The sequence below is a fragment of the Orycteropus afer genome, unplaced genomic scaffold (genome assembly GCF_000298275.1).
Source record: "Orycteropus afer afer isolate SDZICR_OR568_19922 unplaced genomic scaffold, OryAfe1.0 scaffold00275, whole genome shotgun sequence".
Classification (NCBI taxonomy): Eukaryota; Metazoa; Chordata; class Mammalia; order Tubulidentata; family Orycteropodidae; genus Orycteropus; species Orycteropus afer.
Window position 1 is genome coordinate 1,046,210 of NW_006921862.1, and position 7,704 is coordinate 1,053,913.

Sequence of the window (7,704 nt, forward strand, 5' to 3'; positions counted from 1 at the left end):
TGTACCAATACTAGGCTGTTTTGCTTACTGTATCTATATAGTAGATTTTGAGATCAGGGAGTGTGAGACCACCTATTTTGATCTTCCTTAGTAATGTTTTGCTTATCCAAGTTCTCTTTCCTTTCCATATTAAATTGATAATTAGCTTTTCTATTTCTTTAAAAAATGATGATGCAATCAGGATAGGGATTGCATTCTATCTATAGATTGCTTTGGGTAATATTGTCATTTTTACAATGTTAAGTCATTACAGTGCAGTGAATTACTTGGTATGGCTTTCTAGCTGAGTCTTTGAAACTCTCACCAGATTACTGGGTAATAACAAACAAAAAACCAAACTCACTGCCATTGAGTCGATTCACCTCATAGTGACTCCTCCTTGGGTATCCAAGGCAGCATCTCTATAGAAGTAGATTAACCAGTCTTCCTTCAGAGGAGTGGTTGGTGGGTTTGAGCCTTCTTGTTAGCAGTCAAATGTCTTAGGCACTATACCACCAGAGCTTGGGAATATGCAAATGTGTGTAGAACTCTAATGTTGGGATTGACTAGTTTTGTCACTCTGCCAGGTTTAAGATGAGCCCTCCTAGAAGCAAAGAGGGGATTTCACTGTAATCAAGAAAGAAGAGCTGGAGGTGAAGTGGACCCAAGATCTCTGCAATGGACCTCCTTGGCTGAGACATGCCCTAGTGGAGAGATGGTGGCAGTGGAACCAAGAGGCCCAAGACAGAGTGGCAGGCTTACCTAGCCTACAGAGGCAGAGGCCAGGACATAAAGCCAAGGGTCAGAGAGGAATGTCGAGGCACAGCAGACAGGAGACTGTCCTGATCAAAGAGTTGTATCCTGAGCATGCTCCTGAACCTGCATTGTAGCCTATTATTTCCCTATTAAATCCCATAATCATGATTGTCTGTGAGCTCTGTGTGGCCATTGCAATAAATTATCAAACCCAGCAGAGAAGTAGTGAGTACCGTGGGAGGGACGGTTGGTGTCAAGGTTGGTAGTGGCATGTCTGGCCTCATAAGAACAGGCCTTGGGTTGCTGATGGTGATTCTCTCTTCCTCTTGTGAAGTTAGAGGAGGTCAGGAGATGCTGGCTCCATGTCCTTTTTGCAGTCATCTTATACATGAGCATGGTATATTCTTCCACTTACGCAGGTGTCTTTTGGTTTCTTGTACTAGTGTTTTGCAGTTTTCTTTGTATAGGTCCTTTTAGGAGTTCTGGTGTTGTAGTGACTAAGGCACTTGACTGCTAACCAGAACACTGGTGGTTCAAACCCACCAGCCACTCCTCAGAAGGAAGACTGGGCAATCTACTTCCGTAGTGTTACCACTTCAGAAACCCAAGGAGTGGTTGCTATGAGTCGCAGCTGACTCGATGGCAGTGACTTTGGTTTTGTATGTCTGGTTAGATTTATTCCTATGTACTTGATCTTTTGGTGGTTATCGTCGATGATATTGATTTCCTTTTCAGAGTTCTCTTTCTTAATGTAGTGGAATCCAACTGATTTTTGTATGTTGATCTTGTACCCTGCCACTGTGCTGTATCCTTGCATTAGTTCTAGTAGTTTTCTTGTTGTGTCTCCAGGATTTTTTATGTGGTGGATTATATCATCTGCAAATAGAGATAGTTTTACTTCTTCTTTGCCAATTTGGATGCCTTTTATTTCCCTTTCTTGCCTTATTGCTCTGGTTAGGACTCCCAAAACAATATTGAATAGGAGTGGTGATAAAGGATATCTTTGTATGGTTCCCATTTGTAAGGGTTCAAACCCACCAGCCACTACTCAGAAAGAAGGTTGGACAACCTACTTCTGTAGTGATACCACCTCAGAAACCCAAGGAGGGGTCGCTATGAGTCAGACTTGACTCCATGGCAGTGTGTTGCATTTTGCGTTGCATTCATACTTATAGGGGGAATGTTTTCAATCTCTCTCCATTGACAATAATACTAGCTCTTGGTTTTATGTATATGCCCTTAATTATTTGGGGGAATTTCCCTTCTATTTCTATTTTACAAAGTATTTTTGTAAAGAATTTGTGTTGTTTTTTGTCAAATGCCTTTTCAGCATAGATTGATATGATCATGTAGTTCTTTTCTTTTGTTTTGCTAATGTAGTGGATTACTCTGATTGTTTTTCTAGTGCTGAACCATCCTTGCATACCCGATATGAATCCCACTTGGTCATGTCATATTATTTTCGGTATGTTGTTGGAGTTTGTTTGTTATGATTTTGTTGAGAATTTTTGTGCCAATATTTATAAGGAATATTGTTCTATAATTTTATTTTTCAGTGATATCTTTGACAGGCTTTGTTATCAGGGTTATGCTTGCTTCATAAAATGAGTTCAGCAGCATTCCATTCTTTTCTATGGTCTGGAATAGTTTGAATAGAATTGGTATCAGCTCTTCTGTGAATGTTTGGTAGGATTCATCAGTGAAGCTGTCTGAGTGAAAAGTTTTTTTTCTTGGGAGTTTTATAATGACTTGTTCAATGTCGTCTTTTGTAACTGTTCTGTGTAAATTTTCTACCTCAGACTGTGTTGTTTGGGTAGAGCCAAAGGGACATGGAGGTGGCATCTTCTGACTTCCATTAACTCCACAAAAAGAAGAAAGAATCACCAACAGCAGCCCAAGGCCTGCTCTTATGAAGCCAGACATGCCACCATCCTCCAGCCCTCTCACCAGCTTTGACATCAACCATCCTTCCCATGGCACCCACCACATCTCTGCTGAGTTCAATAATTCACAGCAGTGGCCACACAGAACTCACAAAGTATGGGGTTTATTAGGGAAGCAACAGGCTATAATTCAAATTCAGGAACACGCTCAGGATACAGTTCTTTGGTCAGGACAGTCTCCCGCTGCTGTGCCCTTAGACACACTTCTCTAGCCCTTGGCATTTTGGCCCAACCTCTGCTTCTATCGGCCAGGTAAGCCTGCCACTCTGTCTTGTGCCTCTTGATTCCACTGCCACTGTCTCTCAGTTGGGCATCTCTCTCAGCAGCACATCTCTCTCTCAGCTCTCTCAACTGTCAATGAGAGATTCTTTTTTTGCCTCTAGGAGAGCTCATTTTAAGCCTGGCAGGGTGGCAAAACCAATCACAACATCAGAATTCTACACACCTGAGAGAGAGAGAACTTCCCAGAAGATAACTTCATGCTCCTCCACCAGAAATACCCCAGGTGGATAACTTTAACAATCAGGAGTTTAAATTGTGTGATCCTACCCAGTAATCTAGTGGGACTTACAAAGACTATGGCTAGAAAAGCCATACCATGTAATTTACTACACCAAAAGTATGTAGTGTGTTTTTAGAAATGTATCCATTTCTTCTAGTTTTTCAAATTGGTTGAGGTGCAATTCTTCATAGTATTCCATTACTATCCTTTTTATTTTAGTAGGTTCTGTTGTGATATTGCCTACTTTATTTGTTGTTCATGTTAGTTGCTTCTTCTCCCTTTCCTTTGTTTCCAGTGGTTTTTCAATTTTATTAATCCTTTCAAAGAGCCAACTTCTAGTCTTATTGATTCTTTCTATTGTTTTTCTGTTTCATTTACTTCTGCTTGAATCTTTATTATTTCCTTTCTTCTGATGACTGTGTGCTTCTTTTGCTGTTCTTTATCTAATATTTGGAAATGTTAGGTTAAGGTGTTCATTTTGATTCTTTCTTCCTTTTGGTATGTGTGTCTATTGCTAAAAATTGTCTCTGAACACTGTTTTTGCTGTATTCCAATATTTTGGTATGTTGTGTTTTCATTCTCATTTGCTTCAAGGAATTTTTTTATTTCATTTTATATTACTTCTATTACCCAGGGTGTGGTTCAGTTTCCTTGTACTTGATATTTTTCTTGATCTTCCTGTTGTTGATTTCTAATTTTAAAGCATTGTGATCTGATAAGATGCTTTGTTGTATTTCAAAATTTTAATTTATTGAGGCTTTCTTTGGGGCCTTAACATATGGTCTATTCTGAAGAAAGTTTCATGTGCACAAGAAAAGAATATATGTTGTGTTGTTGTTGGGTGGAGTGTTCTGTATACATCTATGAAGTCTATTTAGTTGATTGTGTTGCTTAGAACTTCTGTTTCTTTGTTAAGCTTTCCAGTTCTGTCTTTCAATGAAAGTGATGTATTAAAGTCTCCTACTATTATTGTGGAGTTGCCTATTTCTTCTTTCAATTCTGTTAAATTTTGACTTGTGTACTTTGAGGCTCTTTCACTGGGTGTGTAGATATTTATTATAGTTATATCCTCTTTTTTATTGACACTTTAATCACTATATAATATCCTTTGTTGTCTCTTTCACTGGTTTTTGCCTTAAAGTCTATTTTATCACAAATGAATATTGTCATACCTGCTCTTTCTTGGTTGCCATTTGCTTGGTACATGTTTTCTCAGCCTTTGATTTTAAGCTTATTTTTGTCTTTGTGTCTAAAGTGTTTCTATTATAGACAGTATATTGAAGGCTCATGTTTTCTTACCCAATCCACTACTCTGTCTCTTGACTGGTGCATTTAATCCACTTGCATTCAATTTAATTATCGATTGGTATGAATCTACTGCTGCCATTTTGCTCTGTGTGTGTGTGTGTGTGTGTTAATATGGTGTTGATGATTTCTTTGTTCCACATATTTTTCTGTGCTGAGCTCATTTTGCTTATGGATTTTCTTATCATTTCCTTCATTGCTATTGTTTTCGTGTTTTCTGAGACTTTATGGTTTTCTTTTTATTTCAGTGTGGAGCTTTAATAATATTGTTTGAGGTTATGCTGTAATTTATTATTATCTTCCCAAGTGTAAAGCAACCCAAGGGCCTTCCTTAATGCTTTGATATTTAATTCATGTTCATTCTTTCAAAATGTCTCTCTTATTAGTGTCCCCTTCTCTCCCCTCCCACTCCTAGTAAGCAACAAAGATAGTTTCCTTCCATATATAAACCTTTCCTTGACTTTTTACAATAATGAACTAATACAATATTTGTCTTTCTGTGATTTGACTTATTTCACACAGCATAATGATCTCCATGTTCATTCACATTATGTGGTGTTTTATAGATTATACATTATTTAGTGTTGCATAGTATTCCATCGTGTGTTTATACCATACTTTGCTTATCTATTATTATGTTTTTTATATTTTTCTTTTTAATTCATCTACTCTAACTCTGAAATATTCTTTGATATTTAAACATTTCTTCAACATCATTTTCACAGACAATGAAATCTATAAGATTTGCAATTTCAGTGTACAATTTGCATTACATTTTTGGATGTAACAATATTGGACCTTGCTATAAGAAACTGAGGGAGCTCTGGTAACATAGTGCCTAAGGCACTTGACTGCTAACCAGAAGGCTGATCATTCAAACCCACCAGCCACTCCTGGGAAGGAAGATGGGGCAATCTACTTCTGTAGTGATACTGCCTTGGAAACCCAAGGAGGGGTCGCTATAAGTCGGGTCTGACTTGATGGCACATAACAACAACAACAAATAAGAAACTGAATCACAAATATTATGCAATGTTTGTTTAATGAAGTGTTAGTAGGCTTAAATGGGGACTGATTTTAAAAGTGATTAGTTCATCACTGAATTTCCTTTTTATAAAAGTCTTTTGAAATTTCCTTATATAACCTATAAACTTAGGGGCTCTAGAATAATGGATGTTGTGGTATCAAGGGCTCCTCCTTTAACAGTCAAAGTTCAGTTCTATTGGAAAACAAAGAAAATACTCTAGGTTTATGAGCAGAAAAGATTATGGTTTCGATGCAAACAAGGAATATATGTCGATAAATCATTGAAAGGAGTGGACGAAGGTTGAATAGAAGGACTGCTGGCTAAAGAAAATGAACAAATACTGAAACTGGAAGGCATCAGCTCTACCTGGTAGAGCTGCCTGCTCTATCAAAGTAAGTGGTTGTCAGGAGCTTGCTTAGAAGCAGCTTAATACCACACGGCCACCATCTGCCCACTCTTCTACCTTACACTGACCAAGAAGAATAATGTGTTCTCTTCTTCCTTCCAAATTCTGCATCAGTGTCTCCTTGATATTACCTAAACCTGAACTCCAATAGTTACAGAGTCTGAGAAATTAAGTGTCCATTCTCAGAGATTACTCTGAAAGCCCTAAAAGGCAAGGGTGGGGCTGATTATCAATAGATCATATTGAGCACACTTTCATTTATTGATTTATTATCATTAGTTTTATTTTACAATGTGTCTTTCTCTCCCCTCCCCTCCCACACTTGTTAACCAACAAAGTTTCCTTCCATATATAAAACCTTTCCTTGACTTTTTACAGTAATGAACTAACAATATTTGTCCTTCTGTGATTGACTTATTTCACTAGGAATAATGTCCAAGTGAATCCATGTTATGCAGTGTTTTGTAGATTCTACATTATTCTTTAGTGTTACATAGTATTCCATTGTGCATATGTACCATAATTTGCTTATCTATTCTTTTTTTTATGGGTACCTAGGGTGTTTCCATCTATTTTTTTAATTTTTAAAAAGTTTTGTGGTGTTCCCTCCCATCCACTCCCACTCCTAGAAACCAACAAAGATAGTTTCCTTCCATATATAAACCTTTCCTTGACTTTTTATAATAATGAACTAATACAATATTTGTCCTTCTGTGATTTGACTTATTTCACTCAGCATAATGACCTCCAAGTTCATCCATGTTATGTGGTGTTTTATAGATTCTACATTATTCTTTAGTGTTGCATAGTGTTCCATTGTGTGTTTATACCATACTTTGCTTATCTATTCTTCTGATGATGGGCACCTAGGTTGTTTCCATTTTTTTGCTATTGTAAATAGTGCTGTGATGAACATGGATGCGCTTATACTTATTCTTGTCCTGGCTTTCACTTCTTCAGGATGTATACCACCTAGTCATGGGATTGCTGGATCAAGTGGGATTTCTAATTCCAACTTTTCAAGGAATCACCATAGTGCTTTCCACAGTGGTTTTATCACTTTATAGTCTCACCAGTGGTGTATGAGAGTTCCAGTCTCTCCACATCCTCATCAGTATTTGTTATTTTCTGTGTGGTTGAACAGCACACTTTCATTTAATACATATGTACGTGTGTACATATATGGATGGTCCAAGAACACTTGTGTGATTAACTGAAAGTTTGAAGGTTTGAGTCTACCCAGAAGGACCTCAGAATAAAACCTGGTGATATATTTCAAAAAAAAAAAAATCAGCCATTGAAGATTCTATGGAGCACAGTTCTACTCTGACACACATGAGGTCACCATGAATGGGAATCAACTCAACAGCCACTGGTTTACATACATGTTCTTGTTGTTCTTAGCTGCCCTCAGACCAATTCTAATTTATAGCAATCCCGTATAACAGAGTAGAACTGCCTCATAGGGATTTCTAGCCTGTAATCCTTACAGAAGTAGATCACCAGATCTTTCTCTTGTGGAGTTATTGAGTGGGTTCAAGCTGCCAACTTTTCAGTTGGAAGCTGAGTGCTTAACCATTGCACCACAAGGGGTCCTTGGTTACACAGATACATACATGTTTATATTAAATCCCAGCATGATATTTTTTAGAAATTAATAAGCTGATTCTAAAATTTATTGAGTGGCTAAAGCACTTGACTACTAACCAGAAGGCTGGCGGTTCAAACCCACCAGCCACTCCTCGGAAGGAAGGTTTGGGCAATCCTACTTCCGTAGTGATACTGC